This window comes from Pseudophryne corroboree, chromosome 5, assembly GCF_028390025.1.
Source record: "Pseudophryne corroboree isolate aPseCor3 chromosome 5, aPseCor3.hap2, whole genome shotgun sequence".
NCBI lineage: Eukaryota > Metazoa > Chordata > Amphibia > Anura > Myobatrachidae > Pseudophryne > Pseudophryne corroboree.
In genome coordinates, this window is record NC_086448.1 from 464,963,038 (window position 1) to 464,978,796 (window position 15,759).

The 15,759-nt window shown below is 45.8% G+C and overlaps 1 long non-coding RNA gene across 1 annotated transcript in view; it reads right to left on the minus strand.

The window, feature by feature from the left end:
* The window catches only part of LOC134929129 (uncharacterized), a 235,581-nt gene that overhangs the window by 104,770 nt on the left and 115,052 nt on the right, over positions 1-15,759 (minus strand). Inside the window, exon 3 of the long non-coding RNA XR_010178307.1 lies at positions 4,024-4,055. This is a non-coding gene — a long non-coding RNA (uncharacterized LOC134929129). The remainder of the gene's footprint in view (positions 1-4,023; positions 4,056-15,759) is intronic.

Below are 15,759 nucleotides of genomic sequence, written 5' to 3' on the forward strand. Positions count from 1 at the left end.
ACTTCTTCTGTAAATAAAGTGTTCCTGTATTAGTCTATTTTCATACTGTATATGCTCCAGAACCCAGTCTTTGAAGAAGCTATGTGATTGCTAAAATTATGCTATACACTACAGTAACTATTATTGATTGCTAGAAGCAGGGTGTGACCAATTGTCTGCAAGGTAGTCTGCTGTGTGTATTTAGCATGGGTGGTGGCAGTGAAGAGTCATGCATGGTATATTGGACAGAGTAATAGAATATGCAGTGTGATTATTATATCAGACTCTACTCCCAGAAAATCAGGACTTGGGGATCTGGGCTATTATATAGGATATATATATATATATATATATATACTATACAATAGCCCAGATCTGTGACTCTGTGTCTGTGTGTATAAAGCTGGACGTGGCTTGGAGCTTTCATTGGGTTAGCAGCAGCTCTATCACACCCAGTCCACAGCTGATTGGGCGAGAAACGCCCTCCCACACAGGTTACATCCAATGGGAGGCTCTGCCCTTTGGCTGCTGTGTGTTCCCAGAGCAGGATTAACAATGGGGTTGATGGAGCTGCGGCTCCAGGTCCACATCCCAAAATAGGCCCACTGCATCTGCAACATACCCTCCAACAATTTACACATAAAAATCGCTACAAAATCGAAAAGGGGGCGGGGCCATGGGTAAAGTGGCATGGCCCCGCCCCTTTTGCTATACTTTCAGTGGAAGTTTGGAAAGCCAAAAAACGGTACAGACCATAAAGAAAAGCTACTGTACCTGCCAAAAAGGTACAGCTGGAGGGTATGCCACTGCATCTGCAACAAGATTGCGCTGTAGATAGGGGGTAAAAAAAAACTTTTACTGCAGCATTCTATGTCCTGCTGCCAGTCCGCCTGCCCCCTCCGGCAATAACATTCCTCACTCCCTAGCCGTGGCGCAGGTGGAGCAAAAGCTGCTACGGCCACCGGCATAGATGTGTATGAAAGCGGTGTAGCGCAAGGCTTTCATAGCTCTCCCTGTGCCGCATACTCTCAGAGCCCAGGAGCCTCCTCTGTGCATGATGTCATAGAAGTGCCTCCCCGCCACAGCCGCGCCCAGATCCCCAGAGGCTCTGACTCCACAACACAGCACCTGGGCTGCCGGTCTGGAAGCCCCGAGATGACTAATGTAACGGATAGAGTGGGTGATATCGTGGAGGGTAATGTCTGGATGCTGAATCAATGTAAAAGGTAACAGTGCTGTGCAGTGCAGTGGGTGTGCAGTGTCACTGATGCTGCACAGCACTCTCACCTTTTACATTGGTTCAGCGAGTCAGTCAGTTCTGCCAGCCAGTCACTATTGTTAGTGCTGGTGCCTCAACGCACCACAATACAGGGAAGTAGACGCACTAAATAAACTACAGCTCCCAGCAGCCCTTAGCGCCGAAGCATTCTGGGAGCTGTAGTTTATTGAGTGCATTTTTTTCCCCTGGAATGCGGCACATTGGGACACCGGTGCTAACAATAGTGACTGGCTGCTTGGCTGCTGTGTGAGTCTCCGGGAGGACAGCAGCTTAGCTGCTTCCAGGAGGAGAAGAAGAAGAAGCATTACCCGCCCCTCCCCTTCCCCACTTGCAGTACCTCCGGGGACCCATCCGCAGCACCCCCACACACCCCCTCCACCACCTGCAGTGGCTCCAGACCCCCTCCCCCACCCACAGCACCCCGCACCCACCTCTCCCCCACCCATGGCTCCACTGCAGCCACCTCTCCCTCACCCACGGTGGCTCCGGACATCCTTCCCCACCCGCAAGATTCCCGCTCTGGCCCATCCTCCACCCACCCCTCCTCCACTTGTGGCACCCCCGCAATTGCTCTTCCTCCACCCACGGTGGCTCCAGACCCCACTTAGTTTATGTATTGATCAATGCATTTAAGTCTGCAGCCCCCTGCAAGTGAGCCCACTATACTGCATACTGTTAATACTATACTGTCCTGCTCTATTGCTCAAAATAATTATCATAATTAATTATAATTAATGAAAATAGCTATCACATTAGTGTTAAACTTTAGGTATGCTATCTGGTCTAAAGCTCACAGCAACTTTGCTTAAATAGGTGAGACAGTTACCAACACACCTGTTGTACAGTACCTAGGAGAACAGCTGACACAAGTGTAGCCCCTTAGGGTCTATGATCAATAGGATTCCTGTAGTAGATTTCTTAATATGAAAATCCATATATATATATTGACAATAGGATTTATATTGAGTATATGCATTAAATGAATTATTAGTATGTATAATTATATGGGGTTGTTGGGTGTTGATCTTATATCCTTGAACAATGGATCAGGGGGATCAGCTTGAATACATTGTCACTAGAGGGAATGGAGAGACTTTTCTAGAAGCCCTCGTGCCTAGAGAGGGAAGGCTCGCATGCTGTACCCCCAACGGATCGCTCGAGGAAGGAGACGGTTAGAGGGGAGAGAGGAGTAAAGCGGTGACGCAGGTGACTTATCGCTGAGGAGAGCGGAGAGAAGAGACAGACCCCCCCTGTGCCGAGCAGCTGTATGACAGTGCAGTGAGTACCCGGAGGAGTGCGGGAGTCCCGGTGCGCAGTGACGACTTGCCTGGCGGTGGAGTGAGCACTGGGGGCTGGCTGGAGACGGACTGGCTAGGGTCCGCTCGGACGGAGGGAGGCTCTCGCCGGAGATTACCTGGTGCAGGCAAGAGAGGCAGTCGTCGGGGCCGTCCCGGAGAGCGGCTGCATAACAACCAGACCAAAGAGTACAGCCTCCGGAGGCGGAACATTCCTCCCTATTTGAACCTGAGGAGGAGCCGGGGAGGAATCGAGAGAGCCTCCTGGATTAAGTTGGGACCTCCATATAATGTAAGGGTAAGGAAACCAAGCCCTGACACTACACTCAGCAGCGGAGAGCACAGCATTGACTACAGTTACAGCCTTTTTAGAGAGTAGGCAGACATCCTTGCAGAACTCAGTATTACTTCAAAGGCTGTCCGTATATGAAGCACCAAGTCTCTTAATTCTAACAAGTATAATTGAATACATATTAACCCCTCTCTTATCTAGCATGGATGTCATTGTTACAGCTATATATCTATATACCACTCACCATATGAGGGACTATCCTGTTGCCTACGCATACTACTATTGTGTCGGCATAGACCACGGACATCAGGGACAAACATTGCGTAGCATCAGTACGTGGAGCAAGGATATAGCTGCCTAGAAGCCTGCCCCATATACCTCTCCAACACACTCATACGGCTGCAGGCGAGGATACAGTAGCCAGACACATTATATTAATTTGCAGCATGCATCAGTCCTTGCTAGTAATCTTACTACATTGAATACTGTGAGTGGAAGCAGGATATACTATGGAACCATTAAGTAGCAGCACTACTAATCCCTAGCGTTAAGGAAGTAGCACGGGAATAGCTACTGGGACCTAGTCCTGCACGACTAATTTATTATTCTTAGCACATCCAATTTAACCTGGAATTCATTATACCCGATGTTATCGACCAGAGTCAAGAATACTATTTGGAGATAACCAATATAAGTACCTAAGTACCCCATTAACCCCAAGGACGGACTACCAGTCAGTCCCTATTTGAGAAGGGAGCTACCTGGACCCTGGAGCTGCTCTCTGTAAATTATTCCCAGCAGAACCCCCTAACGTGGATTAATTACCCTACTTCTCTACTGACATTTCCAAGGGTATCAGACTGCTAGTACAGAAAGTCATATAATAACTATTCTATGGTTAGGTATTTATTGTATAGATAGCTGATGGTGCACCATAGTATAATTGGTATGATATAAGCTATAAGTAACATTTTGTGTTATTTTTACCAACCCGGGTCAATAGTCTTATGGACTATTGGATGGTTAAGTTTTTTGTATTGCATGCAGTTATTTTCTGTTAATAGATCGCTAAGGTGATGAACAACTCATCCTGAGGCCTACCCTCTAATAAGATGAAAGGTACGATCTGTAAAATTTACTATAGTTGATTGCTAACAAGTAAACACACATATACTCACCAGTGAAGTTGTCTGTTTCTTGGAGTTGGAACCTGAAAGGGAAAACGGTAATTCCATTAGTCACCCGGTCATCCTACTGGGGTCCCTTAAGGGGAATAGATATATTATATAGATAGGAGTGGGATTGACAACATATCTTCTCTAGAGGCGTTCCCAAGCTCGCCTGGAAATATATTAATCCAAATAGCTCGGGTGGAGGCACACTCTATCAGTTCACCGTAACCCATCACTTGCGCCAGGGTTACACAAGCTATAATTAAGTTAAAATAGTGTGCATGAGAAAATGTGATCACAAAAATATTACTTAAAAATTAATCTAATAAACAAAAGGTTTTATTGTTATTTTCATGATAATTATTTTGAGCAATAGAGTAGGACCTGCAGTATAGTGGCATCCCTTGCCGGGGGGCTGCAGGAGGCTTACATGCATTGATCAATACATGAACTAAAACTCCACCCTTTATTATTGTTAGTTAATATAGTGAGTGCAGAGCCCCTATGATTTCTGTTTAAACAATGTGGTCACAAACCATTTTGCGCCGCAAATGTAGAAATAGGTGAATGCCGTGGAATAGTGCACGGCATATATAAGCACAATGAAGCGGCACTCCAGGACTTAATTCAAATAAACGTGTCCAGTCTCCCGATTTTGATGTGCAACGTTTCGGTCTTAATCACAAACCTTCGTCAGGCATAGATACTATATATATATATATATATATATATATATGTTTAATTCCTGTTTTTTGCTGATTAGTTAATTGGATGAGGGGAGGACTGTCTCTGGTATTTATGGTGCCACTAGGGTGAGCCCATTTGTCTGCAATCCCAGTAGCCGTAAGACCTAGTCTTAAAAAAGGTCCATGCCAGGACCGAAACGTTGACCATTATTTTTGGATATGTGAGTGCCTATTAAAAAAATCCTTTTCTGCAAGCAAGTCTGGTGAGTGCTTCCCTTTGAAAATTCACTATTATGGAGGCAGTGTTACAGGACATTTATTCTCTGGAAAATTTGCACCCCAGCCATTGACTACATATCAGTATTGAGAGTGCAGCTTTTTCTTTATATATATATATATATATATATATATATATATACACACCAATAGTAGCAGCACTCCAGGACAGCAGAACAATTTCAGAATAACTGTGTTGTTTTATTGCATATTATCAACGTTTCGGGGTGTTACCCCCGTCTTCAGGATAATATAACACATTAAACAAGTGAAATTTATATCTTACCGTCCTCGGTCTTGCCCGCTGCGACTCCCGCCCGTCCACTAGGCCGTCATCTTACGCACTTCCGGTCACGTCACCCGCTACTTCCGGAAGTCGCGTCGCTCGTAACCCGTGGCGACAGGAAGTCCAGGGGAGACGCAAGGAGCAGTTTCCATGCCAACATAAACAACTGTGTGAAAAAAACGTAAACAATTAAGAGATGTACATCAAGACATCATATTAGTGCCCAACAAAACAAATCAAATTTATGTGCAGTCATTTGAACCGTTCCTCCTTATCTCTCCTATTTTGTGTTGCTCTGTGCTGTATAAACCATTATATATAAAAGTTATAGTGGCTCGTGAACCATTCCAATAACAATAAAATATTAATAAAATATCTACTTTATGTAGGTGAATACATTGCTTTGCTTTACTTTACCAGTATATCTACATAAACCTAAATGTATATTTATTATGCAATCCAGAATTACAGTCATCTTAAGTAACTTCATCCAATCAGACCCTATTTATACCATCCTATTATAGCTATTGTTTGTAGTCCTACTTTAAATCCTACTCCTCCTTAGATTGTTAGATGTATTATATTAAGTTTAGTTTATCTTTTTATAAAAAGCAGGACAACCCCATGGATTCATTGAGACCCCTGGGTACCATCGTGTCCAACCTATGGATCCATTGGGCCTCAATTTGTAATAATTTTCTTTGTCTGTTTCCTCCCCTAATGGATACAGGGACATGGTCCACCACTATATACTTCAGTGATGCCACTCCATGTTTCTGCATTGCAAAATGCCGGGCCACCGGCTGCTCACTTTTACCTGACTGTATGGCAGCTCTAATGGCCGTGCGGTGCTGTGCCATCCTCTCTTTAAACTGCCGTGTGGTTTTACCTACGTATTGTAAGCCACATGGGCAAAACAATACATAAACCACAAATCTGCTGGTGCATGTTAGTGGCCAACGAATTTTACATTTTTTACCTGTGTATGCATGGGTTACATACGTCCCCACCTGCATATATCCACACGTGGTGCATCCTAGGCAGCGATAGCAGCCATTTTTACGTCCTAAGAAAGTTGTTTCTGGTTTTTTAGATTGAAAGTTAGTAATGTCAGTTTTGACCACCATATCCCGTATATTACGGCTACGGGTATGGCTAGGCAACAGCCGCGTCCCATGTAATTCTGTTAGATCGGGGTCAGATGTTACCATAGGCCACAGTCGCTTTACTCTGGTGACCGTTTTCTTACTCAAAGTATTATATTCATTGACCCATGGGATGATTCCGCCCATTTGTTTTTTGTCCTTAGACCTCAGTAGCTCTGTTCTCTCTATGCCCAGTGCCCTTTCTTTAGCTTTTATTAGTTCTTTAGGCTTATACCCTCTCATAATAAATTTTTCAAACATTATTTGCAATTGTTTTTCTGTCTCCTCTGGGTCATTTGTGATCCGACATACCCTCAAAAACTGAGAGTATGGCAGACCCCTAGTGGTCGCTACTGGGTGAAAACTGTCTCTTCTAAGGAGGGTATTCCTGTCTGTAGGTTTACTGTAAATGGATGTGTATATACGTTGATCTACAATTTTAATCTCCACATCCAAAAAGTTAATACATTTTTTATCCATGTTATAGATTAGCTTAACCGGACTATTAGTGGCATTGTGTGTCTCAATAATCCCTCTCAGATTTTCTTGTTCACCACTCCAGAACACCAATAAATCATCTATATAGCGATGATACACAAAAATGTTGTTAACAATATCATCATTTTCAAAAAATAACTCGTTCTCAACTTGCCACATATACGTATTGGCAAATGCCGGGGCCACCGCCGATCCCATGGCACACCCGGTCCTTTGCCAATAAAAACTACCGTCAAACAAAAAGTAATTGTGTGACAATGTGTATCTCAGCAATTCCAAGAATATCTCTATCTTAGGTCCTGTGTATAGTGGGTTATTAATCAGCAACCTTCTGACTGAGTTGATTCCATCCTCATGCGGAATGCACGTATATAGACTGGCCACATCTAGTGTGGCCATTGATTGTCAGGAATCGACTTACCAGACTGGCATCCGTCCGCCGCTGCGGACTCCGTCCTGGCTCCCTGCGGTCACCTGTCGCCTGTGCCCCTGCCATGGGACATCATCAAGGTCCTGGGAACACTCCTGAGCCAGCGGGCGTGTGCGCGCCGCGTCCCCGCTGGGCCGCGGCGTGGGCGCCGCCATGACAGTTTCCAAACAGCTAGTATACTGCGGCCAATCCGGTGCGTGGCCGCACCCACTGTCCTTTCCTCCATCCAATCCCTGCACACCATGGGGTATATAGGAGGCTACAGTTTCACCTCACAGGCATCCTGGACTTTGTGTCATTCTGACAACTCGCATGAAAGGATCGGCTCCTGTTTCTCCTGAGTTCCTGGTTCTCTGCTAAGAACTTATACTCCTGGTGATTCTACATTTCTCCCGTGGAACTTCAAGGCTCAGCAATACCAGCAACCTGCATTGGGCTTCACACTCATCACTACCTTGTGTGCTTCAGCCTGCAGTTGAAGACTAAACTCCAGGTGTGTTCATTTCCTCCACCTGTGACACAGCTTGCTGCTGCCAGTGCCTCATCACCTGCACTGTGAGTTGGTCTCCTGCTTATGCTCAGGTTTGCAATATCCATCTACTGCCTTAGTTCTCTGTTTTAAAACCCTGCACTGGTTTCTAAACCAGAATCATTTCATTGACATTCATTCCGTTGTTTTATATTTCCGGATATGATTTCTCAACTCACCTATCACCCATTGCCATAGACTGTTGTTATCATTCCAAGTGTTTGACTTTTCCATCTGCTATTATTATTATTATTTCTGCTGCATTTCTGTTAATACTTATCTGCTGAATAAATACCATTGCGCTCATGCGCAAGAACGTGATTCAACCTCCTCGTCTCTTTCCTCCTACCTCCACTGACCCACTAGCGCCCCCTCCGGGGACACAGACCAAACACAATCTGACAGTAAGTCCAGGATCGATGGACTCGGATGGTGGACGGAGTGTGGGGTCAGAGGCCTTGCAAAATCTGGTCTCCCGTCTGGATGGTCAAGAGGTTGCGCAGCAGCAGATGCTTCACTTTCTACAAGGGATGTCCTCCCGATTGGATACACTGCAGCAGTCCCTGCCAAGTGTACTCTCACCTACTGTTACCCCAGCACCTGCCAGTGCTGTAAGTTCTTCTATGTCGGCTGCATCAGCTCCAGTGTCTCGTCTGCACCTGCCCGTGCCGAGCAAATATGATGGCAGTCCTAAATTATGTCGCGGGTTTCTTAATCAGTGCGAAATACAGTTTGAGTTATTGCCACATAACTTTCCTACACCAAGGTCCAAGGTTGCCTACATCATATCCTTACTCTCTGGATCTGCTCTGAATTGGATGTCTCCTCTGTGGGAACGTGCTGACCCTCTGATCAATAACTACTCAGACTTCGTGTCAACCTTTAGACGGATCTTTGACGAGCCTGGTCGTGCAACATCAGCTTCGGCAGACCTGATCCAACTTCGTCAAGGTAACCGAAGCATGGGACAATATGTCATCCAGTTCCAGACGTTGGCTGCAGAAGTCCAATGGAACAACCAAGCTCTGGTAGCAACCTTCTGGCACGGACTTTCGGATCGGATCAAGGACGAACTGGCAACCCGTGACATTCCTGTTCAACTGTCTGACTTGATCTCCCTGTGTATAAAGCTGGACTCTCGCATCCGCGAACGCAATAATGAACGCGCTCGGAGTGAGCCTCGCAGAGTAAGGTTCATACCTTCTGTACAGTTTCAGCCTCCTTCTTCTGACGAGCCTATGCAGGTAAATAGGTCCCGCCTAACCCCTGAGGAGCGGGCAAGAAGAATACGAGAGAGGCTTTGCCTATACTGTGCTGCTGCGGGTCATCAAATTAACTCCTGCACGATGCGTTCGGGAAACGCCAGATCCTGACTTGTAAGGGAGGAGTCAAGTTAGGATCATTCAGTCAAGCTCCTTCTCAACAAGATCTCATTCTTCCAGTGACGTTAGAAACTTCCGTTGGGCTCCAGTCTGCGTCAGCATTAGTGGACTGCGGTGCTGCAGGAAATTTTATCACCCAAGCTGCGGTAAACAAATTTTGCTTGTCTACCTGTGAACTCTCTTATCCTGTATACATTACTGCTGTGGATGGTAGTAGAATCTCTAAAGGGAACATTTCACATCAAACTACCCCAGTGGTTCTGGGAGTTGGATTTCTCCATTCAGAAGTGATCAAGTTCCTGGTCATCCCTCAAGCCACCCAGGAGATTGTCTTGGGCATGCCTTGGCTTCAACTACATAACCCACAGTTCGACTGGACAACGTTGCAGCTTACCTCATGGAGTTCACACTGTCATCATTCCTGCTTAGCCCAAGTGTGTCCCATCAAGTCTACCGAAGTAAAGTCACAGCTAACACTCCCAGCAGCTTATCAAGACTTCGCAGACGTCTTCTGTGAGAAGGCTGCTGATATCCTGCCGCCCCATAGGGAATGGGATTGTCCCATCGATCTCCTTCCTGGCAAGAAGCCACCCAGGGGGCGCACCTACCCTTTGTCTGTTCCTGAAACAGAGGCGATGAGTAATTACATCAGAGAGAATCTTCAGAAAGGATTCATCCGTCCGTCATCATCACCCGCTGGTGCAGGTTTCTTCTTCGTCAAAAAGAAGGATGGTGGATTACGTCCATGCATTGACTATCGGGGTCTCAATGACATTACCATCAAGAATAGTTATCCTCTACCACTTATTACCGAACTTTTTGATAGAGTTAAGGGGGCTCGCATCTTCACCAAGTTAGATCTCCGCGGTGCCTATAATCTCATCAGAATCCGGAGTGGTGACGAGTGGAAGACAGCCTTCAACACTCGAGATGGCCATTATGAATACCTGGTAATGCCATTTGGGTTAAGTAATGCTCCAGCAGTATTCCAACACTTCGTGAACGAGATCTTTCGTGATGTCCTGTATAAATACCTTGTTGTTTACTTAGATGATATTCTTATCTTTTCTCAAGACCTTCCATCTCATCGCCTACAAGTCTGTGAAGTTCTCCGACGTCTTCGTGAGAACCGTCTCTACGGGAAATTATCTAAATGTACCTTCGAAGTTCCCTCTATACCCTTCCTGGGGTATATAATTTCCGGATCGGATCTTCAGATGGACCCGGCAAAATTGGAAGCCATTGCCAATTGGTCCATTCCAAACTCCCTCAAATCTATCCAGCGGTTCCTGGGTTTTGCCAACTATTATAGAAAATTTATTCGAGGATTCTCCACTCTCATCGCTCCTATTACCAACCTGACTCGGAAAGGGGCAGATCATTCCAACTGGTCAGAAGAAGCCTTGGCAGCCTTCCGGAAGATCAAGCTAGCCTTTATGTCTGCTCCAGTGCTGTCACAGCCAGATGTCAACAGGCCGTTCGAGTTGGAGGTAGATGCCTCTACAGTTGGGGTTGGAGCTGTTCTCTCCCAGAAGGGATCTGATGGGAAAGTTCACCCTTGTGGATTCTTTTCTCGCAAGTTTCTTCCCGCAGAAGCTAACTACTCCGTGGGAGATCAAGAGTTACTGGCAATCAAACTGGCTCTCGAGGAATGGAGATATCTCCTAGAAGGGGCTAAACATCCGTTTAACATCTTCACGGATCATAAAAACCTGCTATACCTAAAAGCAGCTCAGTGCCTTAACCCTCGCCAGTCCAGGTGGGCTATGTTTTTCTCACGTTTTAATTTTAGGCTTCATTTCCGCCCAGGTTCACAGAATGTGAAAGCCGACGCATTATCCCGGTCCATGGAATCAGAAGAGGGAACAGCTGACTCTGTGCCACATTCCATCCTGAGTCCCGTGGTTTTCGCTGCCTCTCAAGTCTCTCCAGCTCCACCTCCGGGTAAGACTTTTGTTTCCCCAGAACTCCGTCCCAAGTTGCTAGCTTGGGCCCACCAATCCAAGTTCACTGGTCATCCTGGTGTCCTGAAGACATTCAAGTTCCTTTCTGCGTCATATTGGTGGCCGAAGATGAAAGTGGACATCCAGGATTTCGTGGCATCCTGTCCGAAATGTGTGCAGCACAAGACTCCTCGTCAGTCTCCAGCAGGTCAGTTACAACCCTTATCTGTCCCTAATCGTCCTTGGTCTCATCTATCAATGGATTTTATCACTGATCTTCCACCTTCTCAGGGACATAACACTATTTGGGTTGTAGTGGACAGATTTTCCAAGATGGCTCATTTCGTTCCTCTCCAGGGTCTCCCTTCTGCCCCGAAACTTGCCCAGATCTTCCTACAGGAGATCTTCCGTTTACACGGTTTACCCTCCGAAATAATATCTGATCGGGGGGTACAGTTTGTAGCGAGGTTTTGGAGGGCCCTCTGTTCTGCCATGCAGATAAAATTGAAATTCTCGTCATCATACCATCCTCAGACGAATGGGCAGACAGAGAGAGTCAATCAAGAACTTGAGACTTTTCTAAGGTTATATGTGACATCCTCCCAGGATGATTGGTTCAATCTGCTCCCATGGGCCGAGTTTGCCCATAACTTTCGTTACCACACTGCTACAGACACGACACCATTCTTTGCAGTCTACGGGCAACATCCCCGAGTACCTGAATTCCAAGAACTCCCTCACTTGGATGTTCCTGCTGCCACTACTGCTCTGACTCAGTTTTCCTCCATTTGGAAAAGAATTCATGTTTCCCTCAAAAAAGCCTCCAGTCGATACAAGATCTACGCCGACCGCAAGAGACGTGCGGTTCCCCATTTGAAACCGGGGGACAGGGTTTGGTTATCAACCCGCAACCTTCGTCTCAGGGTCCCATCCATGAAGTTTGCACCACGCTTCATTGGTCCTTACCCTATTGAGAGTGTCATCAACCCAGTGGCTTACAAGTTGAAATTACCACCTTCACTTCGTATTTCTAATGCCTTTCACATTTCTCTCCTCAGACCTCTAATCCTAAACCGCTTTCAGAATACTCTTCCAGTAGGTCCCAAGGTTCGAACTCAGCGGGGCGTGGAATTTGAGATCAACAAGATTCTGGACTCTCGTTGCCGGTATGGACGTCTCCAGTACCTGGTCGATTGGTTCGGTTATGGCCCAGAGGAGAGAAGCTGGGTGAATTCATCTGATGTCCATGCTCCTAGGTTGGTCCGTGTCTTCCACAGCACTCATCCCTCCAAACCACGTGGGTGTTCGGTGTCCACCCCTAAAGGAGGGGGTACTGTCAGGAATCGACTTACCAGACTGGCATCCGTCCGCCGCTGCGGACTCCGTCCTGGCTCCCTGCGGTCACCTGTCGCCTGTGCCCCTGCCATGGGACATCATCAAGGTCCTGGGAACACTCCTGAGCCAGCGGGCGTGTGCGCGCCGCGTCCCCGCTGGGCCGCGGCGTGGGCGCCGCCATGACAGTTTCCAAACAGCTAGTATACTGCGGCCAATCCGGTGCGTGGCCGCACCCACTGTCCTTTCCTCCATCCAATCCCTGCACACCATGGGGTATATAGGAGGCTACAGTTTCACCTCACAGGCATCCTGGACTTTGTGTCATTCTGACAACTCGCATGAAAGGATCGGCTCCTGTTTCTCCTGAGTTCCTGGTTCTCTGCTAAGAACTTATACTCCTGGTGATTCTACATTTCTCCCGTGGAACTTCAAGGCTCAGCAATACCAGCAACCTGCATTGGGCTTCACACTCATCACTACCTTGTGTGCTTCAGCCTGCAGTTGAAGACTAAACTCCAGGTGTGTTCATTTCCTCCACCTGTGACACAGCTTGCTGCTGCCAGTGCCTCATCACCTGCACTGTGAGTTGGTCTCCTGCTTATGCTCAGGTTTGCAATATCCATCTACTGCCTTAGTTCTCTGTTTTAAAACCCTGCACTGGTTTCTAAACCAGAATCATTTCATTGACATTCATTCCGTTGTTTTATATTTCCGGATATGATTTCTCAACTCACCTATCACCCATTGCCATAGACTGTTGTTATCATTCCAAGTGTTTGACTTTTCCATCTGCTATTATTATTATTATTTCTGCTGCATTTCTGTTAATACTTATCTGCTGAATAAATACCATTGCGCTCATGCGCAAGAACGTGATTCAACCTCCTCGTCTCTTTCCTCCTACCTCCACTGACCCACTAGCGCCCCCTCCGGGGACACAGACCAAACACAATCTGACATTGATATTGTATCAGGGATGGAACCCAACTCACTCAGATGTCGCAGCAGTGCTGACGTGTCCTTAAGGTGCGTATGTGTACCTTGTATACAAGGTTGCAGGTACGAATCTAGAAATATCGAGATAGACTCACATAAAGAACCCCTGGCAGACACTATAGGCCTGCCAGGGGGTCGCACCGAATCTTTGTGCATTTTAGGTATGCTGTAAAACACAGGTACCCGCGGGTACTCAGTTTTTAATTTATTTACCACGTCCATGGTTAATTCTCCTGTATAGGCAGCCTGATCTAAAATATTATCTAGCTCGATCTTAAACGCAACAGTGGGATCCCCTGCCAATACGGTATATGTATTTGTATCTCCCAGTAACCGCAGACATTCCTTTCGATACTCAGAGATGTCCTGCACCACTATACCACCCCCTTTGTCCGCACTCCTTATAATTATATCTTGTCTCTGACTGAGAGACTTGAGAGCTTCCTGCTCTTCCGTAGTCAAATTATGCCGAATCTTAGGTATTTTCTCCTGTATCGGTACATTCTCCATTATACGGTGAAACGTTCTAATGGTTGCATTTGAGGTAATAGGTTCAAATTTGGACTTTGCTCCAATCTTCCGAAGTTGTAAAGGCATCTCATTGGTGTTCTTAGGGCCAGGGTTTTTGCTGAAATGTTCCTTAAGCTTAAGAGTTCGTTGTAACTTATAACTCTCCACCTTCCACTTAAAGGGATCTGGTCTATTTGTTGGAATGAATGATAGTCCCTTGCTGAGAACTCCAATTTCCGCCTTAGTCAACGGAATTGAGGATAAATTAAAAATCAGGTCTTCTTGCCTCTGGGAGGCTTCGCTCCGCTTTTGTCTCCACCTTTGCCCGCCCCTCCTTGTGGGTTTTTTTTGCGGCCTGTAATACGTGCCCTGGTCTTGACCCCTAAAGGGGACCTTTGTGTTTGTGTAGATGGAGTTGCATTACGATCATCTGTTTCACTGGCTGAGGTGCTGGAATACTTTGATTGAGTTCTTTGTCTCCTTGGATATTTTCTCTGACCCGGTTTGTTTTCATTATTAGTCCCCAACCAGGCATATACTCTGTGCGTCTCATAATCTTGTTGGACTTTCACTAATTTTTGTTTTTTGAATTTAACCAGTTCAGTTTTGTATGTCTCCATCTGTGTTTTTAATTTCTCAGCCCAGTTAACAGTTTGATCTTCCAATAATGCCACTCTATGTTCCGTCTCAAATGCAGTTAATTTTTCTTTAGTGATCTGACATTCTTTGGTGGATTCTTCTATGATTAATAGAATCAGATCCATGGAGCATTTATTCAAAATGGAAATCCATTTTTTACAAAAGGGTATGCTGTTTCTCCCTATAGTAGGCATATTGTGGATTCTCAGACCCCTTGGTATCTGCTTAGAGCGGTAATAATTGGATAACGTCCGTGCATGGTAAAGGAAATCTAGTTCCCGTTTCTTCAATTTGTACCACGCAGCATATAATTCATCTGGTGCTGTGACCCCTGTTTCATCAAATGCCGTTTCACTATGCAGGATCTCCTCTGCCTCCAAATCCGAATAACTAAATGTGTCCGTATTATCACATTGTAAAATGTATGAGGTATATTCATTGGTCTCCATTGTTGTATACTTACAGACTGTTACCCGACTATTTTAGCATAGGCCGGGACTTAGCATAGCCTGTATTCACCTCCACACGTCAACCCGTGTACGTGCTATGTGTCAATAAAGTGCTCCAGTGCAAAACTTTAGTGCAGACAAAAGTTCCTGAGGACAAAATGATTTCTGTTGCAGGTGCCCTGACTTAATCCAAACCCTCCTTGCACAGAAGAACTTTGGATCAATATGTAGTATATCCAGGTCCGGCACTCCGCCTGTATAGCTGCGGTGGCCCCGGCCTTTGCCAATACGTATATGTGGCAAGTTGAGAACGAGTTATTTTTTGAAAATGATGATATTGTTAACAACATTTTTGTGTATCATCGCTATATAGATGATTTATTGGTGTTCTGGAGTGGTGAACAAGAAAATCTGAGAGGGATTATTGAGACACACAATGCCACTAATAGTCCGGTTAAGCTAATCTATAACATGGATAAAAAATGTATTAACTTTTTGGATGTGGAGATTAAAATTGTAGATCAACGTATATACACATCCATTTACAGTAAACCTACAGACAGGAATACCCTCCTTAGAAGAGACAGTTTTCACCCAGTAGCGACCACTAGGGGTCTGCCATACTCTCAGTTTTTGAG